The 13,840-nt window shown below is 39.6% G+C and overlaps 1 long non-coding RNA gene across 1 annotated transcript; it reads left to right on the forward strand.

The window, feature by feature from the left end:
• Nucleotides 1-1,244: 1,244 nt before the first annotated feature.
• Nucleotides 1,245-7,069, forward strand: LOC144313603 (uncharacterized). Its single transcript, XR_013379198.1, has 3 exons — nucleotides 1,245-1,383; nucleotides 5,465-5,572; nucleotides 6,416-7,069. It is a non-coding gene; the product is annotated as an uncharacterized LOC144313603 (long non-coding RNA).
• The last annotated feature ends 6,771 nt before the right edge of the window (nucleotides 7,070-13,840 follow it).

Below are 13,840 nucleotides of genomic sequence, written 5' to 3' on the forward strand. Positions count from 1 at the left end.
AAGAGTAAAAAAATGTGGGGTATTACAGTGGAATTTTGCTTCTCAGCTTACTAAATTTTGCTTTTCACAACTATGATGTGTAGCTTTAAGGAGTTCTATTTAACATGCCTCCAAGAGTGAGATTAACCTATTATGTCCTTCCTATTCGCTAGCATGCCACAATCTTATTTCAAGTATCCTCATTTGATTAAATTGCTGCTCTTTTAAATATGGAAAGAAACAGACATCAAGGTAGCCCTGGTGGCTTAGCGGTTTAGCGCTGCCTTCAGCCTGGAATGTGATCCTGGAGACCCGAAATCGAGTCCCACATCAGGCTCCCTGCATGGAGCCTGCTTCTCCCTCTGCCTGTGTCTCTGCCTCTCTCTCTCTCTCTCTCTGCCTCGAATGAATGAATGAATGAATGAATAAATAAATAAATAAATAAATAAATAAATAAATAATAAATGCAGACTTCACACATCAGGAAGCCCTTACTCCAGGAAAAGGAGTATGTTATTTGTTCATCAATTACCAAGATATTTATGATTTCCACTCTAAGAATGTAAGCTCCAGCAACCAATACCCAGAGCACAGCCTAGCACATGGTAGGTACCCAATAAATATCTGTTGAAAAATGCCTTTTTTTAAAAAAATAAATGCTTCTTAATGGAGAAGTAAGTAACATCACCTTATCTTCCTTTCAATCATATTTAAGTCTGACTTCTAAAAATGTACCATTAAAATAATTGACCTTTTCTGTTGTTCTACTAAAAAAAGAATATCACTAAGTTTAAGGAGGACATTCTCTGAATCCTGTTGTTGTACTAAAAAATTGACCTTTTCTGTTGTTCTACTGTATCATGCTGGAGGTGGGGTGGGGGCAAGGATTCAACCACATTCTGTATTTAAATACATTAAACAGGGGTGCCTGGGTGGCTCAGTCAGTTAAGTGTCTGTCTCTGGCTCAGGTCAGGATCCCAGGGTCCTGGGGACCGGATAGAGTCCCCAATCGAGATCCCTGCTCCACTGGGAGCCTGCTTCTCCCTCTCCCTCTGCCTGCTGCTCCTCCACTTGTGCTCGTTCTGTGTGTCAAATAAATAAATAAAATCTTTTTTAAAAAATGCTTTAAACGGAAAAGAGCAGCCCGGGGCTACTGGCCTGAGCTTCAGCTGTGGGTGTGTCTCCCCAGTGCCTGGAGCTTATTTGAGACTCCTCTCGGTACCACCTTCTGGGAGTGCTGAGCTGTGAGCTCTGAGTGGGGAGTGTCCAGCCACTGAGTCACTGTTATACTGCTATGAATCACATTCTATTGGCACCAGACTCATTCATCAGATCCTGCTGCCCTATCACGACTCAGTACCGCTCAATCGGTCAGTGGTCTTCTAGCTTTGCTGGGTTGTGCAGGTAAGGAGGAGCAGGGTTGTGGGGTGGAGGAAGCTGCTCCTGGAGCAGCCACCCTGAGCCCAGATAACCCCCTACCCTTACTGACTGCTTCCTTGGGCAATCCTGCAGAACTCTCTGGCTCTCCTGCCTTTTCTGCCTTTGCATTTCATTCGTTGGCCTCTCATCTTTCACAGGGAGTCAAAAGACTCCCAGCAGTGCCTCTCCTCAGACTTCACTGGCCTTTTCTTGGGTAAAAAAAGAAAGTTGATGTTTGGGTAAACAAAAAGCATTATCCATATTTCCATAATCTGACTGTGGAACTCTAGCCTAATCTTTGGCTCAGAACCTCCTCATCTGTGAAATGAGCCAGGGTTTTTGGGTCTGAGACCCAGAGCCAAAAGAGAATCTGATTCAGCTGGTCAGGGTGGGAATCTACATTCTTAAAAACTCACAGAGTCATTTGGATGGGCACCAGCTTTGCCCATCATCAGACTAGACAATTTCCAAAGGCCTTGTAACTCTAAAATTCTACGCATCATGATCTATTTTTTTTCCCAACCACGTTGCTTTGAGCTGAAATAGGAATTTATTAATTATATAAGTTTAGATGGACTACAAAAAGTTACAAAGATTCTTATAACTTTATTTCAGGAAATATGAAATGTATATATCTTTTATTTTTTAACCAGGTTTACCTCGGCCACTGCAGAACTGTTTACATTTAAATTCCCACTTGTAAGAGTGAAATTCTATCCTGACAAATTCCAAACTGAAGTCCCCAGTCAGAGCCTAGTTCTCCATGGCCTCTCCTGACCCAGTACAGCTAGGGTCCCCAAAGAGAACGAGTCACTGGGTTAGCAGTACTCAAAGTACTCTCTTGTCAGCCACGGCCACAACCAGAAGGCAGGAGCAGCACTTCCTGCCTTGTGTGTGAGCTACCAGCTGCCTCAGGAAATACAGTTTGTCAAATTATATTTTCTGGCAGAGCCTTCTGTTGAAATAGTCACATTATCTATGACATCAGTGGCAAGGCCAAAGGTGAGAAAGTACACTTGCATTTATTCCCTCAAATATTCAGAGAAAGGCAGGGAGGCCAGATGTTTCCTTTCTAAGTGGCAAAGAGCCTGGGAACAAAAGGTAGGAGAAACATTTTGAAAGATCCACTTGGATTTCTTTCTTAGTACCTAAGAATATCACTAAGTTTAAGGAGGGCATTCTCTGAATCCTAGAACAGGGCCTGATACATAATAGATAATAAATATGAAACAGATATGTGGATCAGAGAGCTCTGATAATCTAAAGATCTTTATCTGCTGAGAGTGAGCCCAGGAAAATCTCATTAAATTATAAGCTGAGAGAGGCAGATGTTGCATCTTACTCATTTTTTGAGGCTTGGCGAAATTATCAGTAAATCTTTATTGAAAAGGAATTTGCCAAGAGCTCTTCCAGTTAGGGGCAAAATGTGAGGCAGCAGAGTGGCAAGCACAAAGGTTAAAAGAGTCTCTTCCTGTATATTACAAATCCAGCATTTCCTAAACAATCATTTACTGATGCATTGATGACACGTGAGCAAACATAAGGAAGGACATCTTTAAGCGATAACACTTATTTCAGGAAGAGAAATGGCATTATTTAAGGCAATGGGTCTTTGGACATTAATTTAAGACAGGACTAAACATCGAACAATGTATAATAGTGAAAAATCGAATTGCCCTAAAGTCTATGAATGGTGAACTTGTTAAATAAACTGTGATGTTTTCATACAATTATGTTTGAGTTAAAATCACGTTTTGAAACCACTTGTCATGGGGAAATTCATGTATGTTAAATCGAAAAGATAGGGTAGCAGAAACTATTGATTTCATACCCATACTAATGAAGGAACACAGGGCTAGCTGAGGACAAGGCACCAGCCCAGGGCAGCACATTGACAAGTCTTTGAAACAGGCAGAGGGACCTTCCTTTACGGACTCAACTGCCTCGATGTTCAGACTTTGCTAAGGGAGAAAGGCAATCTTAGCCCTGACCACCCAGGAGCCTGTAAGTCTACTTAAACATATAAAAATTCCTTTAGAAATTTCCTTTATCTCTAAACCCCCGAAGATACGTGTTGGCAGTCATTCTCCAAGCACATGGCCCACCGATATACATCTGAAGGGTCTCATGATTCAGGTTTTATTGGATGGTAATAAGTAACCTTTTCCCAACAACAGCTAGCCCCTCAAGGTCCTGGAAACCTTGCTTCCAAAATTCCTTGGAGTACACTAACCCCAAACCCCGCCCAACTCCCAGGTATACAATCGGCCACCCCTCACAGGCCTGGGGCAGCAGCTCTTCCTGCCCACAGGTCCTGTCCCCAGGCTTTAATAAAACCACCGTTTTGCACCAAAGACGTCTTATATCTTGGTGGCCGGCTCTGGACCTCATCTATATTCCAAAACTTCATCAATACCATTTCCCTATTTCCTAACACTAGGATTTGCTTGAGCTTTCTGTTGTCCCCTGCATTGCTGTGTGCTTGGGGGGGGGGGGGGGGGGTGCGGGGAGCAGCCGCCAGCGCTGCCCAAGGGAAAGAATCATCAGTGGTGCCGTGAATCCCCCTTGGCAGTGATTGGATGAGGCACAGGGAGGTATGTGGCTCATGTCGGGCCAGTGAGGAGTTTGGGGGTAGGGATGATGCTTCTGGAAAAGCTTTCCTCCATTTTGTAAAGAGACTGAGGAAGCCAAGGTCCTTCTATGACATGTTAGTGCATCTGCAAATGCTGCCAGCACCCCAGCAGCCGCGAGCAGCGAGTTCTGGGGCCGAGCTGATGTGCCAGAGAACGCGGGAAGGTAGGACGTCCGAGCTGCTGGTGCTGCTGAGGGGCTGATCTTTAGCTGTAGGTCAGTAGCCAAAAGTCGGTTCACCAAAAGCCCACCCTCTGTAATCAATTTCTCATATGGCCAATTTGCTGAATTTACTCACTTCTTTTAACTCTTTAGATACAGATGATTAATTTTCATTCTGACTTCATAATAGCACTTAAGGAATATGAAGTTTGTCCTGGCTCCAGTTCCTTGTTGCTGTGTCTTGAGACTAACTATTGATGAATTGTCCTGCCTAAGAAGTCGCCTTATTTCTGGATTTATATGAGCCAATTATTTCTTATTCTTTGAGAGAAATGAATATTGAGGCCAGATTTTTTTTTTTCTGACTTGTAGCTGGAAGCACACTAATACATGTAGGTTGAAAGAGAGAGAGAGAGACAGAGTGAGGTGGGGGAGGAATTACCTCTCACTTATTTCTGGGTTTTAAGAATGGAATACAGCTGACATGTGCATTTATTATATTCATCTCTGTACTTTCCTACATTTTCAAAAAGATTTTATTTCTCTCTCTCTCTCTTTCTCTCTCTCTCTCTCTCTCTCTCTCTCACACACACACACACACACACACACACACACACACACACACACCCCAAGCAGGGGAAGTGACAGGCAGAGGGAGAGGGGAAAAACAGGCCCCCTACTGAGCAGAGAACCTGACGTGGGACTTGATCCCAGGGCCCAAGGATCACAACTGAGCTAAGGTAGTTGATTAACCGACTGAGCCATGCAGGTGCCCCTACACTTTCCACATTTTAAATTCATGAACATGTATTGCTATTTTGAATAAAGTGGAAAGTTATTCTTGAAAAATTGGGTTAGGTGCTATAAATGGTGTAAGTGCTGATCTCATAGGGTTATAGGATCACTAAGAACTGGCATCTACTTAAACTCACTAAAGTGGTGTGTGGCAGAGAAGACTTCTCAGATGAGAAACCACTGAATTAATCCCAGGAGAATGGGTGTGCTTAGGATGGGTAGGAAGAGGTGAGTCCATGGCTCCTGATTTAGTGGAGGAAAACTAGAGGAACACTTTCATCATATTTATAGTCTCTTCTCTGCCTGACGCTTCACAAATATGTAATCACCCTTCATCATTGTAGTGGTCTTGAAAGTGTATATTATTGTCTGTTTTATAGAGGTAGAACTGAAGATGTAAAGCTCACACAGTTAACAAATATCGGAACTTGGATTTTAGTACAGATCTTTTTTTTTTTTTTTTTTTTTTTTAGTACAGATCTTACATTAAATGCCATGTGTCACACCCTCATAGATGGTTTCTGGAGTGAGAAATCACAGAATGTTAGACCTGAAGAGACCATGTGGACAAAGAATTGTCGTGATGGTAAGTGATTGAAATCAACACAAAGTAGAAGCAAAAATGGGGGATCCCTGGGTGGCGCAGCGGTTTGGTGCCTGCCTTTGGCCCAGGGCACGATCCTGGAGACCCGGGATCGAATCCCACGTCGGGCTCCCGGTGCATGGAGCCTGCTTCTCCCTCTGCCTGTGTCTCTGCCTCTCTCTCTCTCTCTCTGTGACTATGACTATCATAAATAAATTTTAAAAATTAAAAAAAAAATGGAACTGATTGTCTAATGGAGTGAGGAAGGAACAAAGTGGACCAGCATCAGTCTTGGCTGGACCCAGGGGTTAAGATATCAGTCTGTTTAGGGGGTGTTAAAACATTTCTTCTGTGAAAGGAGAGTGTCCCAAGGCTGCAAAGAGGGGAACATGGGAAACATGTCTCCACGATGCCTCTGCAAGCCTCCTGGAGTCTCAAAACCTGAGCTTCAAAAGCAAGCCACTTCCCATGGTCAGAGTGGAGCTAGGGTAAAGTCAGTCCAAAAACCCACCCAAAAGTTTGTGAAAAATATCTGCATTATTTTTTGTTGTCGTTGTATATATATTGCTGTTTGCCTGTTACTGTTGTCCTTAGAAAAATCATATTACTGGGATTCCTGGATGGCTCAGCAGTTTAGTGCCTGCCTTTGGCCCAGGGTGTGGTCCTGGAGTCCTGGGATCAAGTCCCACATTGGGCTCCCTGCATGGAGCCTGCTTCTCCCTCTGCCTGTGTCTCTGCCTCTCTCTCTCTCTCTCTGTGTCTCTCATGAATAAATAAATAAAATCTTAAAAAAAAAATCATATTACTTAAGAAATCTGGACACAGGTAACTCCTTTGTTCCTGCAGACAGAGGAGATCAACTCCAGCTTCCTGTCACCCAGCAGTAAAGAACACTGACCAGGGGCAGTCCCGGGTGGCTCAGCGGTTTAGCGCCTGCTTTCAGTCCAGGGCGTGGTCCTGGAGTCCCAGGATCGAGTCCCACATCGGGCTCCCTGCATGGAGCCTGCTTTTCCCTCTGCCTGTGTCTCTGCCTCTCTCTCTCTCTCTGTGTGTCTCTCATGAATAAATAAATAAAATCTTAAAAAAAAAAAAAAAAAAGAAAAAGAACACTGACCATAGGGTGACCTTTCCATGTAAGGCTTCAATTAGCATCAGGCTGAAGCCTGTTTTCCAACTCAGTGCGAATATTTGTGTTTTAGGAGCTTCTGATTCTACAATCACTGCCAGAAATGAGACCACCCATTTTCTTTTTCCTCACTTAGGCCCTAGATCAGGAGTGGATAATTTTTTTCTACAAGGGGTCAAATAGAAAATATTTCTGGCTTTGCAAACCATATGGTCTCTGTAGCAACTGCTCAGAATCACTGTGGTTGAAGTGCAAAAGCATTTGTGCATGATACATAAACAAACGAGCATGTCTATGTTCCAATATAATTTTATTTTTAAAAATAGGAAGCAGACCAGATTTACTGCACAGGTCTTCATTTGCCAATCCCTATCTTCTTGGATCACCAATTTTTATTTTTTATTTAATTAAATTATTTATTTATTTATTTATTTATTTATTTTTATTTTTATTTTTTTTACCCAGGACAGAGCAAGAGAATTTCACATTTTTTATGGGTGTATTCTATGTTAATTGCTTTGATGATTGCCTAAAGCAATCCGTAGGAAATGGGGATTATTGTTACCCATTTTGTGCTTCTGTTCATTCCAGAAAAGGAATAAAGCATGGAGCTTAAAAATATTAAGTTAAGGGAATCCCTGGGTGACTCAGCAGTTTAGCGCCTGCCTTCCGCCCAGGGCGAGATCCTGGAGTCCCAGGATTGAGTCCCACGTCGGGCTCCCTGGATGGAGCTTGCTTCTCCCTCTGCCTGTGTCTTTGCCTCTCTTTCTGTGTGCCTTTCAATGAATAAATAAATAAAATTTAAAAAAATGTTAAGTTAATAAAACCATTTCAATAGACAAGGTTTTAATATTTTAAAACCTTGTACCGCAAATGTAAATTTGATTAAGAAAAAGAGCTATGCATTCTGAACAGTGAGAAGATAGAGGGATCATAAATTTGAGAAGCCAATAAATTATATTTCCCTGACTGTGGAGGGAAACTGATTAATGAAATAATAGAGTAGCTGCTATTTTAAATCTCTGGGAATTTCTTCCCAGTGATGATGTGGAATTCATAACTTGTTGACCAATTGTACTTGACTGTTTTTTTGGGGGGGAGGGAGGTGGAATAAATAGCCCTTTATTTCAATAGATTAAAAATACCTGGGCTACTAAAATGTTAGCATGTATTAACATACACCTTTAAAAGTACACACCATCTTATTTAAATGCAAAGTTTTGGTGATAGCTACTAACACTCAAAATATTAACCAAAAAAATATAAGCTTAATTTATATGTACATAGACACCTTGAAACCTAAATGTGTTGTGCATTATTATCCTTTCAGACATAAGACAGCATAGAGATCAGAGAGGTTACCTGATCCTTCTAGGTCACATATCTAGCGACAAGCAGAGCTATAACCAGAATCTAGACTTTTGGACTCCACGTTCATACTCTTGTATTGTACAGTATTACCAACCTGCCCTCATAGATGTGTAGACTTCTCCAATTTTCAAGATTTAAAACATTGTGAATAAAACAATGTATTGATTTAAAAGATCGTGAATAAAAGAACAAACCATTTCAAGTTTTCGATTGCAGCCTAGAATTATTTTATGAAAATCACGATGAAAACAATTATGGGTTTTGGGCACAGAGGAGTTAAATCTGTAGAATAAAAGGGTTGAAGTATATATGTATTTTCAGTATGCTCTGGATTCCTAGAAGCTCAGATGAACCTCAGAAGTCAGGCTCATGAATATGCTTAAGTCTTCCATGACAGATGTTATGTCTTTGGCCCCATACCGAAAATTTAGACTATCCCAGAAGGCTATGTACCAGTTTTAATATTTTATTTTGTTATGTTAGTGATCTCTGTAGAATTCTATTTGAAAACAAAATTATTTTGCTAAATAAGCTATGAGGTTAGATCATTTTTCTAGCTTTCATATTTTGAGACTCTCTGATTTAAGAATTAAATATAGACCTGAATGTGAAAAATCTGCAATGAAGATAGGAATTACATTGTTTTAATTAAAAAAACAGTTTTGATTACTCCCACTCATTGATGATTTTAATAAAACCTATCCTGCATCTATCTGACCCATAGTTGTTGAGCAACTTAAACTCTTGTATGTGTTTAATAAACGTTAGTGGAATGAATGAATGAATGAATGAATGAGCAAGTGAATGACTATAGATTTAAGGTCCTGGAAGGGAGACTACAAAGACTTCAGAGCTAAGTGTCATGCAAGAACACAGCCAGATCTGGCTCTGGAAGCTGGGCTTCCATTACCACTGCCCAATGTTCTTTCCTTTCATGGATTTCTTTTATTATTATGGCAAAATATGAACAACATAAAAATTTCCGTTTTAATTATTTTTAAGTGTACATTTCAGTGATATTAAGTAGATACGCATTTGTGCAATCTTCACCCTCATCCGTTATCAGAACATGGCTTCTTCTAAGACTGAAACTTTGTACCTGTCAAATAATGACTTCACACACTTCCTTCCCCAGCACCTGGGAACCACCATGCTACTTTCTTTCTCTCTGAATTTGACTACTCTGGGTGCCTCATACAAATGATAATACAGTGATACAGTATTTGTCCTTTTGTGTCTAGCTTATTTCACTCATCATATTGTCTTCAAGGTTCAGCCATGTTATAGTCTGTGGCAGAATTTTATTCCTTTTCAGGGCTGAATAATATTCCACCACATGCAATTATATGTGTATACTATTCTTTCTGTATCTCCATCATTTTTTTCTTTTCCAGAATGTCATATAATCATAATTATACAGCTTATAGCTTTTTCCAACTAGCTTGTTTCATTTATATGCATTTAAGTTTCCTCCATGTCTTTTCATGGCTTGGTAGCTCATTCTTTTGTGTGGAAATAAGTTTTCAACTTTTTGCTGCCATAGAGTGTGATTCCTGGATTGTATGGGAAGAATATGTTTAATTTGTAAGAAACTTCCAAACTGTCTTCCAAAGTGGCTATACTGTTTTGCATGCTACCAGTGATGAGATAGTTCCTGTTCCACAGCCTTATCAGCATTTGGTGGTAGCATGATTCTGGATTTTGGCCATTCTAATATGTATGTATTGGTATTTCATTATTTTATTTTAAAATTTATTTTTAATTTTCATTTATTTTTTAGTGCTTTATCACTTACATATAACACCCCGTGCTTATCACAAGTGCCCTCCATAATTAACACCCATCCTCTATCTAGCCCATCCTCCACCCACTTCCCTCAATCATCCCTCAGTTTGTTCTCTATCTTTAAGAGTCTCTTATGATTTGCTTCCCTTTCTCTTTTATCCCCTTCCCCTATGTTCATCTGTTTTTTTTTTCTTAAATTCCACATATGAGTGAAATTATATGGTATTTCTCTTTCTCTGACTGACTTATTCTGTTTAGCATAAACCTCCACATTGTTGCAAATGGTAAGATTTGTTTTTTTGGATGGCTGAGTACTATTTCAATGTATATATTGGTACCTCATTATTTTAATCTGTGATTCCCATTATTTTAATCTGTGATTATATATATAATATATATATTATATATAGAGAGATTATATATATGTGATTATATATAATATATATTATATATATATTATATATATAATATATATATTATATATATATATATAGAGAGAGAGAGAGAGCACCTTTTCAAATGCTTATATGCTTTCTGTATATCTTTGGTGAGGTATCTGTTCAGGTTTTTTGCCCATTTTTTAACTAGATTGGTTTTCTTAATATTGACTATTAAGAGGTCTTTGTATATTTTGGATAACAGTTCTTTATCAGCTAGGTCTTATGAACTATTTCCCCCCAGTCTTCTCATTATCTTTGCAGTGTTTTTCACAGAGCATTCTCAAGATAATTTATATCTGAGAATTCATTGTCTTTCTGTACCATTGGATTTGGGTCTGGACCAAAATTGGTATTATCACCAAAACTGCCCTTTGTCTTAATGTAAACTATTGCCTTTAGTTGATAATAAATGTATCAATATTGGCTCATCACTTGCAACAAATATAACACACCAATTTGAGATGTTAATCATAGAGTCAACTGTGTGTGTGTGTGTGTGTGTGTGTGTGTGTGTGTGTGTTGGAGTGAAGTGATAGATACAGGGATATATGGGAACTCTATATTTTATGCTGGATTTTCTGTAAATCTAAATCTGATCTAAAAATAAAGCCTATTAATTTAGACAAATATACTGCTTCAAATTTATAGAGTGATTTTATTTACATTTAAGATTACTTGAAATATTTGAAGAACATTTTTTAAAAGGTAAAAGAACAACAAAGTTAAAAACATCAACTTATTAAGGTAGGAAGCTAAGACAATTATTTCAATAATTTAATGTGATATCAAACATACACATTTGAAAACCTGCCTTCCCTCACCCCTCTACCACCCAATTCTTTACTAAAGTGACTCAACTAACATAGAAGGAGAAATGTCATTCTCCTGTTGGAAATGGAATGGATTCCTACATGTCTGAAATTGTGAAGGTCAGAATTCTAAAAGGATTACCAGGGCAGCCCGGGTGGCTCAGCGATTTAGCTCAGACTTCAGCCCAGGGCGTGGTCTTGGAGACCGGGGATGGAGTCCCACGTCAGGCTCCCTGCATGGAGCCTGCTTCTCCCTCTGCCTGTGTCTCTGCCTCTCTCTCTCTCTGTGTGTCTCTCATGAATAAATAAATAAAATCTTAAAAAAAAAATAAAAGGATTCCCAAAGAGTTTCACCCCTGGGTACACATGGCTTGGATAACCTCCTCCCTTGGAATGTGGAAAGAGCATCTGCATATGATGGATAGGTAGTTGCTCCCTTGGTTAAATAATACCATGTGGCAAATGATGACAGAATAGTCATTCCCTTGATTGCGTTACATTCTATAAGACTCTTGTAGCAGACTGGAGGGAGACTGGAAGTCAGAGACATGGGCTTCTGCTGGCTTGGAGAAACACAGATAGCCAGATTATGAACTGCCTTTAGGGGATATGTGACAAGAGACGGCAAGTGGTTTATGAACTGAGAGTGGTTCCCAGCAAGAAAACAGGGGCCTCACTCATACCGCTGCAAGGAACAGAATGCTGCCAAAAATAAATAAGCTTGGGGGAGGATCCAGAGCCCCATTTGAGAACTGCAGTCATGGCCAACATCATAATTTGGCTTTGTGAGACCTGACCTCAGCAGAGGATCCAACTAAGCTATGCCTGGAATCCTGACCCATGGAAACTGTGAGATAATGGGCATGTGTTATTTTAAGCCATTAAGTTTGTGATAATTTGTTATGTAGTAATAGAAAACTAGTACAGAGTTTGCACACGGGAGAGTCAAGTTACAAGAAAGGCCATCTGGTATCGTTCACCTCTCCTACAGGAAGCCCTTGGACCCCGTGGTCAGAGCCTTGTCTAAAGGAATCCTCTCCTGGTTTAAATCCCTCCAGTTGCCCAGAGGAATAGATCCAATTCCATTTGTCACTTTGACCCCATTGCTTCCTGCCTTCATAGAGAAGAATCAGCATGCCAGACCAGTTTCCTCCGTGCACTAGGAAGGGAAGCCAGCTGCACTATGCCCTTACCACTCATTCTTCTAACAGAAGACTCAATGACTCTGACATGTCAACTCTCAGACCAGTTCCTCCGGGGAAATCCCAGGAGCACATTTCTTTGACTTCTAATCTCCTTCCGATCTGCAACAAGAATTATGTAAGAGACTCACACTGGCTACAAGATTTATGTAAAAGACTCACCGACTAATGACACTAACTAAATAAGCTAGACAATAGCACCAAATCGCTTACTGCTTAAGTACAGTCATCAGGTCAAAAGGACAGTACCTAGCTGACTGCTTGGAACAAATAAACCTGTTCTAGGAAACAAGAACTAGGAGAGTGTTTAGAAGAAATCTTCTCTTTCATATTCACAATGAGACTTGAAAGGATATAGCGTCAATTAAAACAAACAAACAAACAAACAAACAAGCCAGGCTTTCACCAAAAAGAAACACTGTGAAAACAAGTAACAATTCTTGAGAAAAAAATGTAAATCAGTAGACAAAAATCTGAATGACAGTGAAGAATATAATAGATAATTCTAAAAGCCAAATGATGTTGACAGAGTACACACATAAGAGGAAAGGTCATGAGCAAAGATGAGCATCTTGGAGAACAGATTTGGAAATCTAAAAATAATTGGTTCTAAATGTAAGAAAAGAAAGCAAGGGAGAATGACTAATTAATGAACTGATAGGATATAATTCTTCAGAGCTGGAGAAAGGGTTGTGTTTGCAGATTGAAAATATTCACCAACCAGGGCCGCCCAAGTGGCTCAGCGGTTTAGCACCGCCTTCAATCTAGGGTGTGATTCTGGAGACCCCAGATGGAGTCCCACGTCAAGCTCCCTGCATGGAGCCTGCTTCTCCCTCTGCCTGTGTCTCTGCCTCTCTCTCTCTCTCTCTGTGTGTGTGTCTCTCATGAATAAATAAATAAAATCTTCTAAAAAAATGAAAGTGTTCGCCAACCAAAGATGGAATTGTTTTTCAAAAGCCCATTTCGAACATCAACAACTATAAAAGATGTGAGGTTTTATGAAACAAGTTAACAAGGGAAAGCATTATAATTTAGAATCCTAGGTATTCAGAGATTCAGAATGTAATAGTAGACCATCCAGGTACACTTTTTGGATAATTACTTGCAAAAATACTTTAGTTAAATAAAAACTGAATCACAGTAAAGATCACAAGGAAGAAAAATATACAATGTACAAGAAAGGGTGGCAATAGTACAAATTCAATAAAACAAAGTCAAATCTAAATAAATTTTGATAACTGAAGTTTGATGCCATTAAAAGTAATCTTGAAAAAGAAGTCATATTGTAAGAAAATAATTATTAAAACATCTGGGAAACTGGGCAGATTATTCAGTAAAGTCTGGGAAAGGAAAGCATAATGGAGGGAGAGAAAGTGAAAGCTTGCAAAATGTACTGATTGAGGTCTCTAACCAGGAGGGAACATAATTCTCTGATTTGATGTTAGTTTCTGATAGAGAATGTGCGCCCACATTTCTCTGTTAAAATATAATGATGACTACTAGAGGACTTAAAATAGTATGCAGAACTGCCTAGCCAA

This window comes from Canis aureus, chromosome 5, assembly GCF_053574225.1.
Source record: "Canis aureus isolate CA01 chromosome 5, VMU_Caureus_v.1.0, whole genome shotgun sequence".
NCBI classification, from domain to species: Eukaryota; Metazoa; Chordata; class Mammalia; order Carnivora; family Canidae; genus Canis; species Canis aureus.